This window comes from Rattus norvegicus, chromosome 17, assembly GCF_036323735.1.
Source record: "Rattus norvegicus strain BN/NHsdMcwi chromosome 17, GRCr8, whole genome shotgun sequence".
Lineage (NCBI taxonomy): Eukaryota > Metazoa > Chordata > Mammalia > Rodentia > Muridae > Rattus > Rattus norvegicus.
The window spans coordinates 19,864,267-19,888,480 of NC_086035.1; the positions used below are offsets into that span (position 1 = coordinate 19,864,267).

A 24,214-nucleotide genomic window follows, 5' to 3' on the forward strand; every position below is an offset into this window, starting at 1 on the left:
GTGGGGGTCAGAAGGTGTTGGGTCTCCTGGATCTGGAGTTACAGGAAGTCATGGGCTGCTATGTGGGTGCTGGGAATTGAACCTGACTTAGAGCAACAAGAACCTGTAATGCAGGAGCCGCCTCTCCAGCCTCAATAGTGGTTTAGATACCTGTGTGATTGCCATCCCTGGTTTCCTTCTCTTTTCCAGGCAGGGTCTTGCCGTCCTCCACCTCCCTAGTGCTGGGTTTTCAGGAGTGGCCCACAACACTCAGGAGCTTAGGGAACGTAGAATACACACCAGGGTCAGCCAAACGCACCAGTTAGCTAAGGTGCTTACCACCAAGCCTGAAAACTTGACTCAATCCTTGGAAATCTCACAAGAAGTTGGGGGGGGGGACGACTCCCAAAATTGGTTTTCTGACCACACAGGAACACACACACAGATAAATAATTATCTTCTAAAGGGTAAGCGGGAAGATGCAAATAAATAAATAATAAAACCGATGTTCAAATTTTTGCTAAAATACTGTTTCTTTGGTGGAGTTCTAGAGACCGTATAACTAGGGGGGAAGAATCTGCATTTTTGCATGTCAATGGCAAACTGTCTCCTGTTCCAATCAGGAGCCTTTTCTTCATCGATTTTTCTGTGCGTTGCCCCCTCTGTGAAGCTAGCTGTGACATTAACAGCAGCCCGTCTTTCTGTTCTGACACACTTCTTTTCGAGCATCACCCACTTGCTCAGACTTGCTTCCCCGAAGGGCAGCCATTTACTTCTAACATTCAAAGTGTGCAAAGTTTCGGGTGACTTCTTTGAGTTTTTCAACACACACTAGTAAAAAACAGATGTGGCCGAGAAAACACAGCCAACGGAAGCAAAACTGCCTGGCCTCGTTTTATTTAATAGAATGCGGGAGTCCAGAAGCAATCTATACTTCACCCCACAGAGACGAGATCAATAACATCTCCTACAGACTCTGGTACCCCCAAAACCGTTATCAACACAACTTCTTTTTGAAGCACACATGATTGCTACCAATTACATGTCGACATTCCCATCCTATAGATGAAGATACCAGAGATTCAAGAGGCTGGAGCTGGGATTCCCTATGTCTGTCTTGTGCCAGCATCTGGGCACGCTTTCTGTATCTTTATTTATTTTAATGTGTGTGGTGTTGACAGGGGACCATGTGCATGGAGGATGACCATTGAAAGTCACTTTTCTTCTACTCCCATGTGGGTTCCAGGGATCAAACCTAGATCTTTAGTGGCAAGCACCCTCACCTACTGAGCCAGCTCTGTTAGACATTTTGTTTTCAACAAAATATATACACAAAGAGTGCATGGAAATATATCACATCTGTAAGGGGACCCCTCAGAATCAGTAGAGAACACACCCAGACACCAAATTTTCAGCACAAAGGAGATTTATTATATCAGAGGGACAAACGAGAGTGGGGGTTGGGTGGGAGAGGGGATGGGGAGGTGTTTGGTTTGGTTTGGTTTGGTTTTGCAGGAGTGGGAAGGGGGGGCTAAAGAAGAAAAGAAGGGCTGGAGAGATGGCTCAGCGGTTAAGAGCACTGACTGCTCTTCCAGAGGTCCTGAGTTCAATTCCCAGCAACCACATGGTGGCTCACAACCATCTGTAATGGGATGCTCTCTTCTGAAGTGTCTGAAGAGAACTACAGTGTACTAACATATAAATAAAATAAATAAATCTTAAAATAAAAAAAAGAAGAAGAAAGGAAGTCTGTGCTAAGGTTCGTTGGTTAAGTCCTGACAGATTAGCCAGGACAGCAAAATAATAAATCTTGATTGCCAGGCTATGTTTCTTTGTCTCAGAAATGAGTCAGTGGTCAAATGAGGGGACCAGACTGTGGGGGCTGGGGGCGAGCTTTAGGAATGTCGTCTAAAGGTTAAACAAGGGAGAGGGCAGGTGAAAGAGCAAAACCTAGGGCACCATGTTTGCCACACTTGAGCCTGTTAGAGAACTCTTCAACATCCAAAACAGAACAAGCCCCACTTAATTCATTATCCCGTTGCCCATGCCTTCGAAGCCCCCATATGTGTGACTCCTGACTAGTGAACACACACGGCATAGCCACTCCCCAGAATTCCATGTTACCAACTCGACTGTTCTCCTTTGTGATTTTGCTTCATGTGTGTTATGGTTTTAGTTGTGACACGGCTTTGTATGTTTTGGAAACCTTTGCCTTTCTCAGAAATCTCTCTCCGACATAAATTAATCATAGACCTCACTGTAGAATTTAGAGCAGTGTGGGTTCACCCCCAGGTTCGTAGTGTAAGGTAGGATTGTGACGGGGCTCAGGACATAGCAACGGAATATAGCATCTTAGCATTAAGAAAGCAACCAAAAATAGTTTGATTGAGAACCGTCCTGTATAGATTAGCGATTTGAATGCTCAGCCCCTAAATGGTGGAGCTTTTTTGTAAGGTGGAAACTTAAGGGGTGGGAACTAGCTAGAAAATTAGGTCACCGAGGGTATAGATCTGTGTGTGTGTGTGTGTGTGTGTGTGTCTGTCTGTCTGTCTGTCTGTCTGTCTGTCTCTGTGTGTGTGTGTCTGTGTATCTATGTGCATCTGTGTGTCTGTGTGTGCCTGTGTGTATCTGTGTCTTAGTGGGGGTGCTCACCGTGTAACCCTGAACTTGCTATGTTGATCATGCTGGATTGGAACTCACAGGCATCTTGCCTCTGCCTTCCAAGTGCTGGACTAAGATTATAAGCCACCACGCACAATCCGTGTATGTTCTTACTAGCTGCCTCTGTGATGGAAACAGCTGTCCTCTACTCCTGGTACATGATGTTCTGCTCCAGTGTTTGGTGCTAGGATGGAGACAAGTAAATACGGACTGGACCCTATGAAACCATGAGCCAAAATAAATCCTCCTCCTCTGTGCCCAGAAGGTAATTGGCCACTGCAATGATAAAGTAACTAACATAAGCAGGAAGATCTTTCTCCCCCAGACCCCTTCCACCCCGAAGCCGGTCTCAAGCCCCTCATTTGATAGGTGTTCTTCCAACGCTGGAGAAGAGAAGCATCCTTCTCTCTAAAGTCCCAGGGCCACTGAGAAGTGTCTGAGCTCTCCCGGCCTATCAACCTCAGATCTCATCCTTTTGAGCACTCATACCTCTGCACAAGTGCTCACAAGATTACAGTATCCCAGTGCCTGAAGGGACTTCGTGGATAAAGTAATTAGCGCGCAAGCCTGGGGGCCTGAGGTTCAATCTCTTGTATCTGCGTCTCACCCAGAGACAGACAAGAGGAAATCAGGGGCTCGCTGGCTAGCTAATCAACAGCAAGTTCCAGGTTGATGAAGAGATTCTGTCTCAAAAGAGTAAAAATGGAGCAGGATAGAGGAAGATACTCAGAGTTGCCTTCATACTGAAACACACACACACACACACAATGCACGCACACACATATACACACACATGCACACATACACACATGCACACACACATACACACATGCACACACATATACACACATGCACACATGCATGTACACACATGCACACACACATGCACACATACACACATGCACACACACATACACACATGCACACATGCACACATGCATGTACACACATGCACACACGCATGCACGAACACACATATACACACACATGCACACACACACGCACGCGCACAGATAAATACAGTTTCTCTCTTTGGACCTTTGTTTCTGGTCTCCCATGTCACAAAGAATGAATTTGTTATGCGGTTCTCTTGTTGATCTGTTGTAAGTCCCCACTCTGAATCTAGTGATGGGAGAGGAAAGTAATCTCGTCCTCTACAGCTATCTACGGGGGTGTGGAAACATGCATGTCCTGCACGATATTTTGGGTGTGATTAAAGGGTATCTACTCTTTGCCAGAAATCTAAATGTGAGTAGGCATCCTGACTTTCATCTGCTGGCCCTCTTCCGAAGAATGTTACTACATTGTTTGATACCAGAACACTGTCAACAGTCCTGAAGGGAGATTAGCCATTTTGTGGCATTTTCTCCTCTGTCAGGGGTTCACTAAGTGACTTTGAACTTCCCCAACTGTGGCTTTCTTATTTTTAAAACAAGTAACAGAAAGACTTCCTCAAAAGTGTTAAGTCCTTTAGAGAATGTAGTGTATGCCTGGTACTGGGGAGCCTGAGGGGGAAGTGTACCAAAAAATTGAGGCCAGCTTGGGTTACAGAGTGTCAAACCAGCTTGCCTATGTCTCCAAAAGAATAAAAAAAATAAAAATAAAAATAAATAGCCTCACTTATTAAACAGAATAGCTTGCATATAGGCCTCATAGGCCAACAAATAACACAATTCACACATATGTTATAGATGCAATTGAACCTCAAGAAACCCTAAAAATCCAAGTATCTAATCTTCCCCAGTTTCTGCCTCTGAACTGCAGAACCAGGAAAAGTGTGTGAAATGCAGAGCTGGGAATCTCGCTCCCTAGGAAAAGGCATTTAGCTCAAATGTGTCAGAGTTCTATTTCAAAACTCCAAAGTGGGTATCAGGTCTGTCAAACAGACTTCCCATCTCTTGCCATCCCTGCAGAAATGGACTCACAGCAAGAACTTTCCTGGTCCTGACGGGGTCACTCAACCTTGTCCCCAGCCAGCCGCTGTTTGTCCTTTTCAGTTTCGCGTTTCAGTTTCAGAGAAGTACACTGCCGCTGGAAAACTTTAACACGCATTTTTTTTTCTTTGACATTATATTCTTTGTAGCCATGATAAATTCAGATTACCGAATTTAATTCCAAAAATGTAAATTCCCGGGTGTCTGCAGCAGGCCAGTGTCTTAAGGAAGACAGCAGCGTGCCCCTCCCTTCCTCAGCCTCTCAAATGAGGAACCTTTCCTACAAGCTTGGTGTGAGGAACCAAACCGCAGCAACCTCCGGACGCCAGCAGCTGGTGTGAGCTGCAGCGCCCCCTGCAGGTCCTCAGAGACGCAACGAAGTGTCAAGACAACATCCTGGGTACCAGCTCTCAAGCTGCTGAGGTCTGCCCTCTGGCGACGATGGAGACTAACTACACGTTTTAAACCTTTTGCCTTTCTCGGTGAAACTTAACCACTGACATGGAAACCCGTTCAGATGTGGCGCCTTTTACACGTGAGTGGGAGACCAAGTCTCTACTTCTTTGGATTTCTACATTCTAAACTCATGGACCCCTAGATGTCACAAAGATGAAAACATTGCGCACAAACGCATTTACGTTCATGCCTCGTCTCTTATTATGAAAATTATGGTCCAAATTTGAGATTTATGAAATGATGAGAGCAAATGGGAATTTTCACAAGATCGGAATTGCGTGGTGGAGGGAGAGAAATGGATCGTAGAAGCCAGATGTAAGATTAAACAGGTGTGACTGCAAGATAAAGAGGGGTTCAGTGTTATTCTCAGTGCAGACAGGGAAACACGGTGTACTGGCTGGTTTTGTGTGTCAACCTGACACACACTGGAGTTATCACAGAGAAAAGAGCCTCCCTTGAGGAAATGCCTCCATGAGACCCAGCTGTAAGACATTTTCTCAATTAGTGATCAAGGGGGGAAGGACCCAGCTCATTGTGGGTGGTGCCATCCCTGGGCTGGTAGTTCTGGGTTCTACAAGAAAGCAAGCTGAGCAAACCAGGGAAAGCAAGCCAGTAAGCAGCATCCCTCCATGGCCTCTGCATCAGCTTCTGCTTCCTGACCTACTTGAGTTCTAGCCCTGACTTCCCTAGGTGAACAGCAATGTGGAAGTGTAAGCTGAATAAACCCTTTCCTCCCCAACTTGCTTCTTGGTCACGAAGTTGTACAGGAATACAAACCCTGACCAAGACACACTGCTCTACATTAACAGCTCTGTGATTCCAAGTTGAGGGTAAAAATGACATTCAAGCAGCCTGATCGCTTAGCCTATCCTGAGCGGTTTCCGAGTTCTGGGAAAACTTTTCAAAATATATCTCGCTGAAGACCTGGGAGCAGGGCACAGTTGTCTTTGGGGGACAGTAAAGTTTTGGGGACTAGATAGTCGAAACAGTTCTACAGCTCTCTAGTTACCTTAAATACCACTGGATCTTACACTTTTTAAAAAATATATATATTTATTTATTTTCTATATGTGAATACACTGTTGCTGTCTTCAGACACACCAGAAGAGGGCATCAGATCCCATTACGGATGGTTGTGAGCCACCATGTGGTTGCTGGCATTTGAACACACGACCTCTGGAAGAGCAGTCAGTGCTCTTAACTACTGAGCCATCTCCCCAGCCCCTGGATTTTACACTTTTTAATGCAAACGTTACCCCACAATGAAAAGAAATCAAAGTTTAAAATGGCTTTAAAAATCTTTTTAATGGCCAGTAACTGTAGAAAGTACTTCCTAGCTGAAGAGATCAAGAGAAGACCACTGCAGTCTGAATGACTTTGACCCAGCACCGTTGGACTGTAATCTCCAAAATGGAAAGGTTTGTTTTCCCTGAGCTGGCAGGATTTAAATTGTGTCCAATCTTTAATGCTATGAATATTCCTGCAATGGATTCACATGGCTGATAATTACAGTTGTGAAAGTAATCAAGTTTTAATGAAAGGCTTTAAAAAAAAATAGTCTCACTGTGAGCCAGGCTGGCTTCCTATGCCCCATCCAAGCAGGAAAAGCTCTCTTGGGATGGTTCCATGGATAAAGCGAGGCTCACACACAGAAAGACTCATGATTAGGTCCCCAGGACCACATAAAAGGTAGAGGTACGTGCCGTTATGCCTGAACCCCAATGCCGACATGGTGGAAGTCGAGAACCAACAAGTTATTTCATGCACATAACACATGAGTGTACTGTGTGCAGTGTTATGGAAATATGAGCATGTGTGCACACACAGAGAAGCAAGGGGGGCACTCCAGTGCAGGAAGGCTGAGATAGGATGGGAGGATCTCAGGGGTCCACTGACTCCACAGCCTAGCCAATTGGTGAGCACCAGGTTCAGTGAGATACTGTCCAAAAAAAAAAGAAAGGAAGGGAGGGAGGGAGGGAGGGAGGGAGGGAGGAAGGAAGAATAGAAAGAGAGAAGGATGCCCTGAAGATGGGTGTTTCATTTCTAATCCCTTATCTCATAGATTCTAAGCTGCAAATACACATCGGTTGACTCTTTTGCTGTCACCAATGAAGTAGAAGAGAAAGGGCTGGTTTGGGTCCCTGGCTCATGGGGACACAGTCCACCAAGGTGGAGAAGAAATAGAGACTCTGATGCATTGCTCGACAAAGCAGTTGAGGGATTGTGACACAGCAGTCCAGAAACATCATGAGGTGGGATCTTCTAAGTTCTTTTAGGGAAAGGACTTATATATGCCAGCACCTTCTTTTGGTTTTTGTTAAGTTTTTAGTAAACATTTATTAAAGATACTAAGTTGTACTGGGCTTACACTTCAGTAAGAAATGGTACTTGGGCGTGTTAACACACCTTTAATCAGCACTCGACAGAGAGACAGGTAGGTTTGGGTGAATTCAAGGTCAGATTGGGCTATAGCAAGTTTCAGGCTATACAGTGAGACCCTATCTCAAAACTGAAGTGAGAAACAGTGCAAAACTACTCGGGTGAGTGGTTGCCTGGTATGGATGAAGCCCTGGGTCTGACTCCCACCACTGCACAACGTCAGGAGTGTGGAACACTCTTATAATTCCAGCACCCAGGAAATGGGGGCAAGAAAATCAAGAATTCAAGATCATTCTTGGGTATATCACAAGTTCAAGGGCAGCCTAGGATACACCAGGCCCCCGTTTTAAAAAGAAATTGAATCAAGATAGTTTCTAAAAGAATGTTCCAGAACTTCCTTAGGCAACACATATACTAAAATTGGAACTACAGAAAAATCAGCATGGTCCCTGTACAAGGAGGACATGCAAATTCATGAGGTGTTCTATATCTTTCTGAAAAGAAAGCTGGCTTTGCCTATTTCTTATTAAAAAAAAAAAAACAACAAAAACTTGATGTAAAATAAAATGTTCCAGGAGCTGGAAAAATGGCTCAGCAGCTAAGAACGTTTTATGCTTCTCCACAGGACCATGGTTCAATTCCCAGCACCCATGTGGGGCTCACAACCATCGTAACATCAGTCTCAGGGAATCCCAACACCCTCTGTGGCCTCTGAGGGCCCTGCATGCACATAGCACACAGACATCCATGCAGGCAGAACACCCATACACATAAAATTAAAAGAACTTTGCACTCTTGTCTCTGGAATATATTCCTTAGGCATGTGCCTTTTTAAAAACTATTTTGCTATTGTACATGTATTTGTATCATCTATGCTTGTCTTTGCACTACACGCATTTTTGGTGCCTGCCGAGGGAAGAAGGCATCAAATGTCCTGGAACTGGAGTCACAGACAGTTGTAGGTACCATATAGCTGCTGGGAATCGAACCCAGGTCCTTTGAAAGCCTGTGCTCTTAACCGCTGACCATTTTTCTACCCCAGTGTAATACTTTTTGATGTACCATGTGAAAGCAATGACTGCCACATCGTAGAAGCTGTCTAACCTCATGACGGTTAAAGGGAGTTTGACTTCAGAGATATTAAAATTTAAAAACTAACCGGTTTCACTAGGCCTCTCCCTGCCTAAGTTAGCGTGCCATGTATCTGTGAGTGTGTGTGTCTGTCTGCCCATGCGTGTGTCCATGTGTGAGTGTGTGTGTATGTGTGTATATATGTATATGCATCTGTGCAAATGTGTGTGCTCATGTGTGAGCGTGCATGCTTATATACATTCGCTCATGTGTGTGTCTGTGCATGTGTGTGTGCGTTTGTGTGCATGTATGTGTGTGTGTGAGTGTGTGTGTGTGTGTGTATGAAAGGTCGCTGACACATAATTACCCCCAGGAATAAGGTATCTTAGGAGAAATGACCTTGAAGCTGTAATTGGGCTTAAAAAGAAAAGAGAGAGAGAGACATTCTCTTAAAGCCTTGGAGTTGAACTTCATCTTGGGCGATCATAAGAAATGGGGGTGGGAAGAGGAGAGAAAGCACCTTCAGAGAAATCCCTAGACCAAAGAAAATACCTAACTTCTATAACCTTTGAGGGGGCAGGAAGTTTTACATCATGTGATTTTGCTCAACACAGAATACAAGGCAGAAAGCATGGGAGAGCCGGGGACTGTTAAGGGCTGTAAACTGGAAGATTCTTAACTCAGTCCTAGAGAGAGCGCTGCAGTGGGTGTGGCCTGATGCCCTCCAGGCTGCGGGGATCTGGCCCCTTAGGAGTGATCGCTGTCCTAAGTGGGCAGTGTTCTAACAAGCGTGTTTCCTTTGTTGTTCTGTGTTGGGAGTTTGTTGTGCAGCCCAGGTTGGCCTGCCTAGTGCTGGATTAGTTCCAGCCTCTTTACAAGAACAATAATTCCATTCATAAAGGGGAGGCCCTCATGGCCAACCCTCTCTAAAAACTCTCGTCTTTAAGACCTAATGTGAATTTTCGAGAAACACAAACATCCAAGCCATATTTTTTGTGCTTCAATATCCCAGAAGTCAATACCTCCGTCCAGGCAGCCATCAAGAACATGAGAGAAGTGAGGATATCCTAATGACAGTCCTGTGGGGAGAGTATCTGAATACACTGGGAAGATCCTAGACCGGGGTTTGTTGATGGACAGGAGGAAGTAGGACCCGGGATACAGCGAGAGATCACAGATGATACCCAGTTGAAGACGTAAGGAAGCCTTATCAAGAAATCACTTAAATTACATTAACTAAAGGGATGAGTCATGGTGAAAACCAGACAGAGAGTTTTAATCAACACATCAGGAAAAGTACTAGTAACCCTAAGTATATCTTGGGGTTACTGTTATGAGCTCTGGATTTAAACAGAGGAACTGAGGCCAGGGCAAGAAGTCTGTGTAATTAAACAGCTTTATACAAGGCCCTGCCCACTGTTGTGTGAGCTTAAGTCTTGCAAGGTAACCTAGTAATGGTTAATCCGTTTGTCACTGACATCACCCAAGGAGACCAATCTGGTTTCTCAAAGACGATCCGCTCCACGGTGTGACCTCTCCATCACAGATAATCGATCTCCCTGTGGTAGTGGTCTGATCTGGAAGGATTTCCTCGTCTTGGAATCCAGAGTGGCTGACTTATCTCTGTGCTTCCAGCCTTGAAGGTCCCCCTTCAGTAAGACTGTGACAGAGTCAAAGGCTCTTGGAGTGATTAACAGGCCTGTGCAGAGTCACGTGGGAGTCTGAGCCAAAGCAAAGACAGACACAAAATGAAAGCAAGAAATACCAGGCTTTTAGTTCTCCTGTGGGCCCCGAGTGAGGAATCCACCCCTGCCCTTGGCTGCCTGCCCGCCCTGCTCTGTGTTCCCAGTGTCTGAGGAGCACATGTCAATAAACCGTGTGCATACAAAGGCACACTTCAGGGTCTGCTTCTGAGACACAGAAACTGAGACCAGCGCATGAGTGACACTAGAACTGAAGGAGGGGGCAGGAGACTTGATCCGCATTGTTACTCATTACATTTAACATTTTCAGAGACTTTGTGTACACTGAATTACTTTTTCTGTTGGAACCAATATGTAAGTGTCCTTCAGGGTCAAAGAGCTCCTAGAAAAACACACTTGTGCCCCTTCCTTTGGCTGAATATGGAAACAATGGATCCAAGGGATTAGGAATTCCCCAGGAATCCCGTACTGGGTGAGGGAAGGGAAAGGCGAAAGCCTGGCACCTGCAGGAGAAGGTGTTTGCCTCTCAGAAAATGACCTCACAAGGTTCTGACAGCTGACCAGACCATCTCAAGGGACAGCCTGGAGCTCAGACAATGATGGGTCAATGTTGGGAGGACACCTTGACCAGGACCTCTTAGCTATGCGTCCCTCCTGCCTTCTTTTGAAACCTTACTCTCATGTCAAGATGGGCTGGGGTGGAGTTATTACACCTTTCTATGTGTTCCTTTGTCCAGTGTAGTCAGGCTGTATGAACATCTCCCTATCGCTCTCTCTTTTTCTCTATCTCTCTGCCCCATGTGTCTGTTGTCTGTCTGCCTCTCTGTGTGTTTCTATCTCTGTTTGTGTCTGTCTCTGTGTATTTCTATCTCTCTGTGTGTGTGTGTGTCTGTCTTTGTGTGTTTCTATCTGTGTGTGTCTGTCTTTGTGTGTTTCTATCTGTGTGTGTCTCTATCTCTGTGTGTGTGTCTGTCTCTGTGTGTTTCTATCTCTGTGTGTGTGTCTGTCTTTGTATGTTTCTATGTATGTGTGTCTCTCTGTGTGTGTCTTTGTGTTTCTATCTCTGTGTGTGTGTCTGTCTTTGTATGTTTCTATGTATGTGTGTCTCTCTGTGTGTGTCTTTGTGTGTTTCTACCTCTGTGTGTGTGTCTGTCTGTCTGTCTGTCTCTGGTGTTTCTATCTCTCCGTGTGTGTCTGTCTGCCCCTCTGTGTGTCTCTCTATCTCTGTCACTTCTCAGATTGGGATCTCATTATGTAACCCAGGCCGACTTTGACTTTGATCTCACAGAGATCCTCTAGCCTCTGCCTCCCAGATCCTGGTATTAAAGATATATACGGACATGCCAGTTTATTTATTTGTGTCTTTAGGTGTTGCACTGAGGACAGGTGGCTGAGTCTAGCTTGTTAAGGCTACCAGCGCCCAGCCTGTGAATAGAAACTTGTAACGATTTCTGTCCTGAACGTGCATACCCAGGTATAATGTCGACTCTTGAATGGCCGAATCTTTATGGGGACTACTTAAGATTCCACTGATATGGAATTTCCCAATCAAGTCAACATTCCATCAATATTCCATAAGGATTAGTTTCTGGATGCAAGTGTAAAAGTCAATAGAAGGTGGGCTGGGGAGATGGCCCAGCCGTGTAAACCTCTGCTCTTTCCGAGGACCTGGATGCAGTTCCCAGCACCCCCGTAGCGGCTCCTAACCATCAGTGGCTCCAGTTCCAGAGGATCCATTGCCCTGTTTTGGCTTCTACGTGTACCAGGCACACACTTAATATACACGTAGGCAAGATGACATTCATTAAAATAAAATAAAGTCTTTTAATTTTTTTTAAAAATATGGAACACTTCGTGAATTTGCGTGTCATCCTTGTGCAGGGGGCCATGCTAATCTTCTCTGTATCGTTCCAATTTTAGTGTATGTGCTGCCGAAGCGAGCTTGGTCTTTTAAAATTTTAAACAGTCAAAAGGACAATCGGATGTGATGGTCACATGCCTGCGATCCAAGCACTCAGGAAGATGAGTCAGGAAGATCTCAAGTTCAAGCCCAACCTGGTCTACAGAGAGAGACCCTGTCTTAAAAATAAACTAAACGGTAAGGCAGTGATGGCAAACACCTTTAATCCCAACATCAGGCATTCGAGGCCAGCCTGCTCTATAGAGCAAGTTCCAGGAAAGCCTGGGCTACACAGAGAAACCCTGCCCTGAAAAACCAAAAATAAATAAATTAATAATAATAATAATAGTGATAGTAATAATAATAATAAATAAGATAAAACCAAACAAACACCAGGAGTAAAAGCATTGAGGAAGACAAGCATAAGTCTCTGAACTGTCTATGAAGGGTGAGCCTCTGTGAGCCTGGGAGTGTGGATGGTCTGTGTAAAAATGTCTGTGTATGTCTGAGTACATGCATAGTAGCGTGAGTAAGGGAGTCCCTTCAAGTTGTTCGCCATTAAGGCAGAGCTAGGAATAACCCGGGTGGAACTGGAGAATACATTCTGAATCCCAGAAGGTTTTACTGAATGCCTAAAGGCAATAGGGTCACACCCAGTCCTTAGTTATTCAAGAGTATTTCAAGGTATGCATATTTATCTGCCGCAGGACTTTGTTCTGGGGACGTTTTGTGGACTAATCGGACAAGAGTCTGCTTTCACCACCCTTAAAGTCTGTAGGTGGGGGTGAGGGGAATAGAGACAACGCTTTGTCATTGTTTGAATCAGAAGGGGTTTTGTGAGAGTGAATAATGAGACAGACTAACCAAGTCTGGATTACCATGCCTCTCAGAGGAAGTGACCTCCCGTCTGACCCTGTAAGACAAACCAGGGTAAGGGGGAGAGAGTGCATTCTGAGCTACCTGCAGACTTAAGTTACCAGAGTTTCTATTGAAAGCCTGGGTGCTGGCAGCCTTAACAAGGTAGACTCAGTCACCCGGTGCAACCACCATCCCAGCAGGCCACAGGAACCCCATCCTCTTTGGCCTTTTCTCCTGCAATTTGTCCCCCATTCAACTTCTCATGATGAGGGGGACACACACACACACACACACACACACACACACACACACACACACATATATATATATATATATATATATATATATATATATATTTTTGCCAGCTCCTGGAAAATGTAACATTCCCTTCTTTGTGTGCCTCCAGTGTCCCTGCTACATCATAGATCCTTATTAAATGCAAATTAAATATTAACAAATACACCTAACCATGGTACTCAGTAACTTTTTCTTTTTTTACCAGTTCAACCCACCTCCATGTTCTGAACTTGCACAGCAACAGCAGATGTCTGCTGCACTCACTGGTCGAAGAAAGGTCCAGCAGCTCAAAGGCTTTGGGAGGAGAAATGGAGCTATTTAAATCTAAAGCTGAGTTCTGGCGAGAGAAATCACTGTGGGGCAGCAGTTCACATAAACTCTCCCTAATGTTTCCTGAGAACTCTCCAGGGGCACGTACATTTTCTAGTTGGGTAATTAAGAAATGGTTACATCCTCCAGAGACTAGCTGAACGCCCTAGATAATTTCTCCAATTTTGATTTAGCAAAAGGGCAAAATAACTATGCTATAGCCTTTTTGGTTCCTTGTCTGTTAGCTTCAAACTAAGTAATGGTTTAAGCACACCATGGGTCGGTGGTGAGTCTCCTGAGTTGCTGTGGAAGCGTCATTACGTCAGCTCCTACTTGTGTTTCTCTGATAAGTAGAGTTGTCGTTACACTTTATTGTTCCTTCTCCCGGTAGCTTTAATTATCGATGGTGCAGACAATGTTATGGGTGTATTTATTCACTGAACATAAATAAAGTTCAAAGACAAAGAAACACACAAAACAAAAGCGTGCTTTGCTACCCAGTTTATACCAGAAATCAGCAAAGAGAAGCTTGGGAGATTCTCAGGGCGCATGAGTGTTTTATTTGCCGTGCTGTGCTTCTGTCTTAAAAGATGCTCCTAGCTAATCCTGAATGCAAACCAAGCATCCGTTCTGGGGGCGGCTTAGCATTCGCATAATTTATCTTTGGTTGTTTAAAAAATCCGTGACTAATTTTAAGAGTAAGGTCTACACAGTCCTAAACACTTGGAGAGTTTATTACAGGCCAATGAGTTTATCTTTGTGTAGGTAAAAAAAAAAAAAAAAAGTTTATCTCCCGAAATTTCCGCGTGTTTTGTAATTGAGGAAACAAGGTCAGAGTGCCTTAGTGATTCACCTGGGATGTCATAAGCTCATTGGTGATCAATATATCAAATGGTTGGAAATTCAAATTGGCTTTTCTCCAAGCTCCCTCCCACCAACTGTCTTACTCCCCTCCCTCCCCGACCCCCGTGGTGAGGGGGCGTGGCTATAGGCCCTGTGGTGAGGGAGGCGTGGCTATAGACGGAACTTGGTGTTGCTTGGGTACGTTCTGGAAGAAGCAGAAGCAGAAAGGAGAGAATGCTATTGTTCCGTTGGCTTTTTCCTTACCCACCCCCCCTTAGCCCTTGCTTGGGATGATGCTGAAAATCCCAGGCTGGGGACACACTTCCGGTCTGTTGGTTGGTTTGTTTCCGGTGGTTGTCGGCTGCTTGCTTCTTAAAAATCTTTCAAAAGTAATTTTTAATTGTATGTGTATGAGTGTTTTTCTGGCACGCATCTACATACAATGTGTGTGTGTGCAGTGCTCACAAAGGCCGGAGGAGTGCACTGGAACCCTTACAACTGGAGCCACAGATGATTGTGATGTGGGTGCTGGGCACTGAACCAGGATCCTCTGTAAGAACCACAAATGCTGAGCCATCTCTCCAGGCCCTGACTGCTAACTTTTTGAGACACGATCTTATGTAGCTCAGAACTGAATCAAATGTGCTATGAATTGGAGAATGACCATGAACTTCCCATCCTCCTGCCTCCACTTTCCAAGTGCTGACATTAAGGTGTGCACTACCATACCTGGCTCAAAATTATACATTTTAAATAGGAAATGTATACCATCAGCAATAAGTCGAGTTGTTTTTTTTTTTGTTTGTTTGTTTTTGTTTTTTGTTTTTTGTTTTTTTTTTGTTTTTTTTTTGTTTTTTGTTTTTTTTTTTTGCGCGATGGAAATTCAGTGTGAACATTTTTACCACCGTGACAGACTAAAGGTTCTCATTGCTTTCCCTAGAGCATCCCTGTGCAGTCACAAATGCTCCGGGAGATAAGCAGTGCTGTGCCTATTTCAACAGAGACTGAGCGGGAGCTGACAGGGAAAGGTTAGCAGGCAACCGCTGGCATCAGAGGAAGCAGCAGCTTTGTTAAACAAGATAATCTCTCGGAGATGGCCTCAAGAGAACCACCTTCCGGGGTTGGGGATTTAGCTCAGTGGGAGAGCGCTTGCCTAGGAAGCGCAAGGCCCTGGGTTCGGTCCCCAGCTCCGGAAAAAAAGAACAAAAAAAAAAAAAGAGAACCACCTTCCACCTCCTCCTCTCCAGTGCGGATTCCAACAAATTAGACTTTTAAAATATTCTAGATCACGACAGAATTGAATCTGATAAAGAACATGCAACAGATTTTTAAGAAGTTACATTATCTGACATTAACTTTTTGTCACTCTTTTTTTAAAAAAAATCTGTTTAAGGGCTGGCAAGATGGCTCAGCAGGAAGTCGTAACACGCCGAGTTCTTTATATCAAACAACTAAAGAACTCTGGCTAAACTGAGCAGAAGGGAATTCTTTAGGAAGTATATGGTCCTTTTGAGGATCGGTGGGAAGGTTGGCCTCAAATAGGAGAAATCTAAGAGTTACCTATGGAAGCAAATGCCTGCAACCTTGCACTCCAGGAGGTGAGGCAGGAGGATCAAGAGTTCAGTGTCAACTGGAGCTGTATAGTGAGACCCTTTCTTAAGAGAGAGAGAGAGAGAGAGAGAGAGAGAGAGAGAGAGAGAGAGAGAGAGAGAGAGAGAGAGAGAGAGAGAGAGAAAATCCAGCTAACTCATTCTGGGCTGTGTTTTGAATCTCAGTGAAGGACAGGGGATTTGTGAACCCTGGGAAAGGCAGGGCACACACACACCAAAGGGCAATTGAAGCATCAAAGTCCTTAAAGTATAAGACGCCAAGTAAAGCTGGTCTTGGGTCCCAGAAAGCGGGAAGAACACTTTTTTTCTGCATCCTCTCCACAGAGAAGGTTCTCTACTCCCAAGCACAAAGCTCATGCTCTACCACCCTCTTCACCTGCTTTAGAAGCTACACAGGCATATTTAGAGCCTGGAGAGTGTCCCTGCAGCTGAGAGTACTTACTGCTCTCCCAGAAGACTCTCGGATCCAGTTCCCAGCACTCACGTTGGGTGGCTTACAATCACCTCCAGAGGATCCAGTTCCTCCTTTTGGCTTCCAAGGGGTACCTGCACACATGGGGTATGTGCACATCTATGCACACATGCACACTTTTTCCAAATAAAGTAAGTAAAGGTATGTTTTGGGGGTGTACAGCTTTGGTTTCCAAATATTGACAGAAACCTCCACGGTCCGTTTTCTTTCTGAGTGAGACCCCAGTGCACGCTTTGTCAGTTGTGCATCGCTGCCTTGGTTGGCTTTAAACTGAGTAACCTGGCTTGGGGACATGCATCATCAAGCCAAATTCCTTCTCCTGTGCATAACACTCAGTTAAGCCCTTAATGATGCCCCGTGGCTTTTATTGTGTCTGCTTCTGTGCCTTTATTTAGTCTGATGGATTTGCAACTGCTTGATGTCAATGCCTAGAGTTCTTCACTCAAGGGTATCTTAAACTCTCGTGGGGACACTTTTAGCCTTGGGTAGCATCTCCGAGACAGTACTATCAGATGGCTGTCTGCTGACCAGGCCACTTCCACCTAGAGGCTGAGAGATGAGAGGGAGGTCAGGAAACTGCTTGTGGGGGGACAGGGTGGTGGGGTAACCTTGAGGCTCTGGGCAGAGGATTCTATCACAGGACCAGTTAAGAAACACATCTTTCACTTTACCTCAGTCCATCTTCTTTCCCTGTCAGACCCAGAGAGGCTACCCCAGATAGGAAAGAAGAGCAAACATCAAAGCTAAGGCTAGTCCTGCCTCATCTTTCTCTCCATGGAAAGTCCACACTGAGGCTGTGCTAGGCCCAAACCTAGAAAGGGGAAGAAACCAAGATAGGTCTCTAAGGTGGAATTGGTTCTGTATACATACATGCATGCATGCATGCATACATACAATACATACACACATACATACACACACACACACACACACACATACATACACCTGAAAACACTTACTAGTTTCAAACCATGCCCTTGACAAAATTATAACATGGAAAAAAATTGCATCTGAGTCAAATATGCCTGGTTTGCTCCCACAGTCCCAGAGTCTGAGAGGCAGATGCCTGAGAATCAGAAGGTCACGGTCATAGCTGCAGGTACACCGTATGTTCTAGGCCAGGCTAGGCCGCATGAGCTCCTGTCTCAGAAACTAAACAATTAAAAGAAACTGCTTGCCCCTTTCGGCTATCTTTTTTTTGGGGGGGGGTTCTTTTTTTTGGAGCTGGGGACCGAACCCAGGGCCTTGGCTTCCTAGGTAAGCACTCTACCACTGAGCTAAATCCCCAGCCCCAACCCCCCTTTCGGCTATCTTACTGTTCTATTTTTCCTTCCCATGAACTTATCAAAGCTATCACCACTGAGGCTATAGCTAGGGGTATTATTTTGATCTTAAATCATCTATGTGGGCGGTCATTAAAGTTAAGAATCATCAGAAGCGTGAAATGGCTTCCAGAATTAAACCCCAAATTACAGCAGCTTTGCAGACAGAGACTCTAGGAACGTCTGGTTTGGGATGCTGGACTTTCAGCACCTTAATTGCAAACCCTGGGGATTTTGACAGTAGAGTTCATCCTGGCCTCTGGTGTCTATGCACCCGGCAAACAGCCAGAATGTTCTCATTTATAAAGTAAGAGGGTCATACACCTGTTCATTCCCACATGGTGTCTTACCCCTGAGCTCTGTGTGCAGCTTAACGCTGCTTAGAAGTATGTCCACTCCCATGTTAACCTCCAAGGCAAATGTACCTTGGGACCCCCATCTGCTATTAGGGTGACTTAGCTAATGATGTATGTGGTTTAATGTCTAGCTGGAGACTAACAGTAGAATTCCCCAGAGTCATTTATTCTACTCAAATTGAGGCAGGAGGAAAGACAGGAGGCTAAAAGACATGGAGCAGCAGGAGAAAGAAGAGAAGCCCCTCATTCTGGGGTCTAGCTGACGGCTCTCCCAGCTGAGAGTCAAGAATTCCTGCACAATTACCAACATTGCCTGTAAAGATTGCAGACACAGAGACAATATCTCTCTTATACAGAGATATTCAAATGGGAATGTTAGTCAGCACCGAACCATGAAGAAGTCCCGAGCGTAGATGACTTAGTTGTTTTTTCCAGATAGTTTCTGAGAGCCTCACAAAGACTGTTACTTTTTTGGAATGGTTAAAATATTCTGACTCATCTTTCAGGTTTATCTTCCTCTCTAAGGTGTTACCTACCACAAATCAATAGTCTTCAGGAACCACACTATCATCTCCTTACATTCCTTAACAAATCCTTCCAAACCCACCCAAATCCTTCTTACGGCTAGAAGTGTGGCTTTCCCTTGAGAGACTTCAACTCATTCTCTTGTCTTCCCCAAACACCTCTCTACTAACGCCTTTGCTTAAATCTATATTGAAACTCACTTTTTAATAAATGTCAAATCTGCCTCATACTGGCTTGTCCTAAAGTTCATTTCTACAGCAGAGGATCTGGCATTAACCTGTGGTCTCTGAAAAGAACACCTTACGCCTCTTGAGGGAGCATCACGGGCTGTATGGTGGTTTGTATGTGCTTGGCCCAGCAAGTGGCACTATTAGGAGGTCTGGTCTGGTTGGAGGAAGTGTGTCACTGTGTGTGTGTATGTGTGTGTGTTGGAGGAAGTGTGTCACTGTGTGTGTGTGTTGGAGGAAGTGTGTCACTGTGTGTGTGTTGGAGGAAGTGTGTCACTGTGTGTGTATGTGTGTGTGTGTTGGAGGAAGTGTGTCACTGTGTATGTGTGTTGGAGGAAGTGTGTCACTGTGTGTGTGTATGTGTGTGTGTGTTGGAGGAAGTGTGTCACTGTGTGTGTGCGTGTTGGAGGAAGTGTGTCACTGTGTGTGTGCGTGTTGGAGGAAGTGTATCACTGTGTGTGTGTGTGTTTTGGAGGAAGTGTGTCACTGTGTGTGTGTGTTGGAGGAAGTTTGTCACTGTCTGTGTGTATGTGTGTGTGTGTGTGTGTGTTGGAGGAAGTGTGTCACTGTGTGTGTGTGTTGGAGGAAGTGTGTCACTGTGTGTGTGTGCGTGTTGGAAGAAGTGTATCACTGTGTGTGTGTGTGTACAGCACTTGTGTAGGGGCACCTGTGGGGGTCAGAAGAAGACATAGTAGCTCCTGGAGTTGCAGGTGATTGCAAGCAGTTGTATGTGTGTTGAGAGTAGAGCTCTGGTCCTCTGGAGGAGAAGCAAGTGCTCTTAACTGTCCAGCAGTCTCTCCCGTCCTTGTTAAGATCTTGTAAAACCCATACTGCTTACCTTAACTAAGTTTAAATTATAATCTCTACTGAATGTCTTGGCAGGGCGTTTTATTGCAATGCACGTCTTCGTTACCTTAAATAATATGCATGTGTGTTTCAATTTTGCAAGAGAGAGAGAAGGATCTGAGAGCTATTTTAATCATGGGAACTTAAGGTTTCGTTTCCCGGGATATATTTAGCCCGAATCATTGAAACATTTCCACAAGAAGTAGATGCAGCAGGTTGCATTGGGCGTGCTGGCAGTAAGCCTATAATTAGTATTTGGTTTTGTTTCCAAAAATGATAACTCCCCACAAAATCATATCATGTCATATTTCCCAAAGAAAATCAGCCAATTTTGAAAGAAAAATATTGTTAAGGATAATTAATTCTCCACCGAGGTTTCCCTGCCTCATGTATATTAACATGGGTTAGTGTTGATTAGAGAAAGCCTCACTCTGACTGATGCAGACCCTGCAGGGTAGGAGAGAGGGCAAAGCTAGGCCAAGCAAAGGGAATTCTCTGGCATCTGGCTTTCTGATACACGAAACCACAGTCGACACTAATCTTTACCTCCACTGCCATTCAGCCCTTAGCAATTTCCAGGGCAAATTATTTGAGCTTTCCCATCAGAGGCTACCTTTAATTATGAATTCGAAAGAGTATAAATTCTCTTCCCACTCAAAATGCATCATGATGTTTAGGCAAAATGCACCTGTCTGCCATCTACAATGTCAGAGAAAAAAAAAAAAAAGCACAGGAAAGAGAGAGGCAGGACAGCAGAGCATTAGGCCCATGGACCAAACTCTTAGGCCTCATTTAGAGTCACAATAGTGAAACTTCACAAGGTATTATAAAAATTTCATATGAATGTTCCATATTAAAAGAACAAGATAGTTTTTTTTTCAGGAAGACAAAACTTATAGCTTATTTCCTTTCTCTGTCTGCCTGCCTGCCTTCCTTCCTTTCTTCCTTCCTTTCTTCCTTCCTTCCTTTCTTCCTTTCTTCCTTTCTCCCTTCCTTCCTTCCTTCCTTCCTTCCTTCCTTCCTTCCTTCCTTCCTTCCTTCCTTCCACAGAGGCGCTGTGCAGCCCTCTCTGCCTGTCCTGCCCTGCAGTGTCCTAGGTAGAGCAGGCTGGCCTTGAACTCACATCACAGAAGATCAATTTCCTCTGCCTCCTGGGCACTGGAATTAAAGGTGTGTACCAAACCCACTGGCAAGGCATTTCTAAGAAGAAAGAGTCACTGTAATCTGAACTTCCTGGGCAAAGGGAAATGGGAACAGTGTGACGGTTCCGACTTTCCTATGCCTCATGGGAAAAATACAAGATGCCTGTAAATCCTTCTTCACCAGCCTGGGGACGTGGTATAAAATCGTTACTCAAGTCATTCTCCTGCTCATCATCACCAGTGATTTTCTTTCCTCCTAAGGGATTCTTCTTCCTTAATACGTATTTTTTTTTAAAGTCTGAGGTTGTCTGATCGTCTCTTGGCTGCAGTCAGAGCTGACTCAGCCACCTGTGGCTAGTTAAAGCTGTCACAGTCGTTGGCTGTTTTGTGCTAAAATTGGTAACTTCATGCTATGATTGCCTCGTGTTCCCAATGAGGTCATATTTGGTGACTTGGACATTTCTTTATGTACACATACATTTCTCACCCTCGTTCCTAGGGTCTCCATTTAGGCTCTAAGTGGCTCTTTCCTAATAGAATTTACATTGTGCTCTATTCCTAGCGTAGGTGGAGCCTGCACGGGATGTATACTTGACGCTACAGAAAGCTCTGAGGATCCATTCCTTGCTGGATGTTTAGGGGGCAGTATGCTTCGGTCTCCACCTTTTTCCGCCATGTTTCCTCCCCCTACTCCTCCGGCACCCTCCAGATGGGGAGAGGAGGCAGCGAAGGAGTCGTAGAGCGCTTGCCTAGCTATCGCAAGGCCCTGGGTTCGGTCCCCAGCTCCCAAAAAAAAAGAAAAGAAAAAAAAAAAAAAAGAAAGAAAGAAACAGGTCTCACTATGTTTGTTTTTACTTTTTTCTATTTTTCGGAGCTGGGGACCGAACCCAGGGCCTTGCGCTTGCTAGGCAAGCACTCTACCACTGAGCTAAATCCCCAACCCCACTATGTTTGTTTTTAAGCTTTATCTTTGTTCTATGTGTGTGAGTATTCTGCCTGAGTGCATGTATGTGCACTGTACGCATGCGTAGTGCCTGCACACAGAGCCCAGAAGAAGATACTGGATCTCTTAGAACTAGAAATCCGTAAGGTTGTAAACTGTTATGTGGGTGCTCTTCCCCCTTCGTCATCTCCACATTTTACAACGCTGAGATTAATCGAAGGGCCTTCACTGACAAGCTAATCGCCCTTCCAGACTGGTAGTTCATTAGGGTATCAGGTGCACAGTAGTTAGACCCACTATCGGGGGTTGGGGGAAAGAATCAGCCATTCCACTCCACAGAGCTTTTTACTCCTGTGTAAAACTGGTGTATTAAGACATTTATGATGTCTAGACTTCCATGCCTGGGTATAAACAGAAGTCAGAAATCAGAAAAACGGACCACGGAATCTAAGATTAAGGCTGCTGTCGCATGAAGAACTAATTTCCTCCCTTGCAGAAGGGAAGTGCCCTGGGTTGGCCCAGCGGTTCCCAGCCCTAACTAGATCTCAAAAATCACAGAGAATCTCTCACACAATATGGAGATGTTGCAGTTAAATCAAATGCTCTCAGGCTTGAGTTGGAGGATGGGAATTTAACAATGTCTCCCATATTATTTGGAGGTACAGCTAGCCCTGAAAACTGCCAACTGAAATCATAATTATCAGTTATTTTTATTAATAATTATCAATTACTAAGGCTTTTCCTCCTGTCCTGTATAAAGCTGTAACTTCACTATCTGTAATGACTGTAAAGACTTTTTGTTACTAATTCTATTTAAAAAATAAAAAAATAAAATAAAATAAAACGGGTGTCGCTACAATTACTTTTAAGATTTACTTTTTATTTTATGCGCATGATTATTTTACCTGAATGTTTGTATGGGCACTGCATGCGTGCTTAGTGCCTGCAGAGGCCAGAAGAGGGCACCGGAACTGGCGTTCTCTTGGAACTAGAGATGCAGGAGTTTGTAAGCTGTTACGTCAGTCCTGGGAGTGAACGTGAGTCTTCTGCAAAAGTAGCAAGAGCTCTAAGCCACTGAGCTCTTTCTCCAGGTCCTGGCCTGAACCTTATGTTTCTGGCATATTATTACGTTCGCCCATGTGAAGACATGGCTACGTACAGCAGGTCAGAAGATGTCATTTCTGTGGTCTACTTCTTCGAAGGGAAGATGGTTTGTTTGTAAGATCAGAGGAAGTGGTCTCCATGAATGGAGCTGGTTGATTATTTATGAATATTTTATGGACAATGTAAATTCAAACATGCATTAACAGAAATAATGGTTTCTTCCCTTAACACAGGATACAACATCCTTTCCTTTTCATCTGAGCAAAACGACAAGGCCACGTGTCTAATTAGCGTCTATTATCCGGGGACGAAGTCTGATGAGCACATAGGAGGAAGTGGGATCTCTTCTGCTATTCTTTCCTGTTAGTTCACCACGGTAGGCACTTCTGACTTTGCAGTGCGGGAAGCCACCCCAGACAGGGCCTTCTGGGTCTGCTGACTGCCATTTGAGACCTTGCTGCCCCTTTCTAACTCCTTTCTCTCACGTTCTTCAGCTGCAGCCTGCCCTTTGCCCTGTGTGGCAGACTTTCCTTTTCTACCTCCCTAGCGTATGCCCTTCCTCTGCTTTCTTTTTCAAAGTCGCCTTGTCAGCTTTGTCTAGCTTATCTTCGGTAGAGATCGGAGCGACTCATTGCTTCTTAGAAACTTGGACGTCTTTTGGGTGGATGTTTCTGGCATCTTCAAACTCAACAATGCCCAAATATTTACACGTTTACAAATCTAAGTTAGGTCCCGGCATTTAAACGATCGTGCTGCCTCTCATTAAGAGACCTCTGACGATGATGTGGTGTGGAATCTTCTGGGTTTGTACAGCTTTGCTCTTTAGTGGAGGTCAAATTCCACTAAATCCTCATGAATCACTTTGCCTACGGTGAAAATTTGTTGCCACAGGATTTTTTCCCCCTCTGTGAATGTCAAAAAGTGCTTCTCTCAGGGGGCACAGATAGAAATCATGTGGGCATTTCTTATTACTCATTTTCTGACTCAGTAGGTGTGGGTGGGACCCTAAGAGGCTACCTCTCTAATAAATTCCCAAGGGATGCTGATGTTGGTTTCGGGAAATGCTGCTATAGGGGACTTCTCGGCAGCTCTGATTCATAATACAAAGCCTCATCACCAATGCTCTCCCTGCACTGAGGTAATGAACTCTCACATCAACTCCCAAACAATTCCCGAATTAACACTAGGTAGGAGCCTCCAGTATTCATGCTGCCTCCCCAACTGTACTTAAAGCTTTCTCCTTTGCCAGTCTACATTTCAACATATCATGTCACATG

The 24,214-nt window shown here is 44.7% G+C and overlaps 2 non-coding genes across 2 annotated transcripts; one reads left to right on the forward strand and one right to left on the reverse strand.

Annotated features, from left to right (window-relative positions):
• The first annotated feature begins 7,799 nt into the window (after positions 1 to 7,799).
• LOC120098051 (U6 spliceosomal RNA) lies at positions 7,800 to 7,903 on the forward strand. The gene has a single exon (XR_005495981.1). It is a non-coding gene; the product is annotated as a U6 spliceosomal RNA (small nuclear RNA).
• A 4,116-nt stretch (positions 7,904 to 12,019) lies between these two features.
• On the reverse strand, positions 12,020 to 12,125 carry LOC120098043 (U6 spliceosomal RNA). Its single transcript, XR_005495973.1, has one exon. It is a non-coding gene; the product is annotated as a U6 spliceosomal RNA (small nuclear RNA).
• Positions 12,126 to 24,214: the final 12,089 nt, after the last annotated feature.